At 44.9% G+C, this 265-nt stretch overlaps 1 protein-coding gene across 1 annotated transcript in view; it reads right to left on the bottom strand.

Annotated features, from left to right (window-relative positions):
• PUSL1 (pseudouridylate synthase-like 1) overlaps positions 1 to 265 on the bottom strand; it is a gene marked incomplete at its 5' end in the record, with an annotated part of 20,711 nt that overhangs the window by 7,445 nt on the left and 13,001 nt on the right. The gene's annotated exons all lie outside the window — the stretch shown is intronic.

The following is a 265-nucleotide window of genomic DNA, read 5'->3' as shown; positions in this document are numbered from 1 at the left end:
ATTACTGCTGTGAACTGATCTGCATAGCTGCAGCAGTGACCTAGGTGTTGGGTGGGTTGGGGTTTTTTTCCTTCTATTTGCAGCCTTTAGGCAAAGCTAGGACAGAAGTGAGAAAAAAAACCAATCCCATCTCCTGGCAGAGCCAGTTTTTAGCAACCAAAATGAGTGTAAATGCTGGAAGCACCTCATAGGAATTGCTGTGCTAGATTCCATACACCAGTTTAAAACATCCTGCCTTTTCATGCACAACTGGACCAGCTTCCCT

The sequence above is a fragment of the Mesitornis unicolor genome, unplaced genomic scaffold, assembly GCF_000695765.1.
Source record: "Mesitornis unicolor isolate BGI_N332 unplaced genomic scaffold, ASM69576v1 scaffold4240, whole genome shotgun sequence".
NCBI classification, from domain to species: Eukaryota; Metazoa; Chordata; class Aves; order Mesitornithiformes; family Mesitornithidae; genus Mesitornis; species Mesitornis unicolor.
Note: the sequence above shows the minus strand (reverse complement) of the source record. Positions and strands in the feature narration are given on the sequence as shown.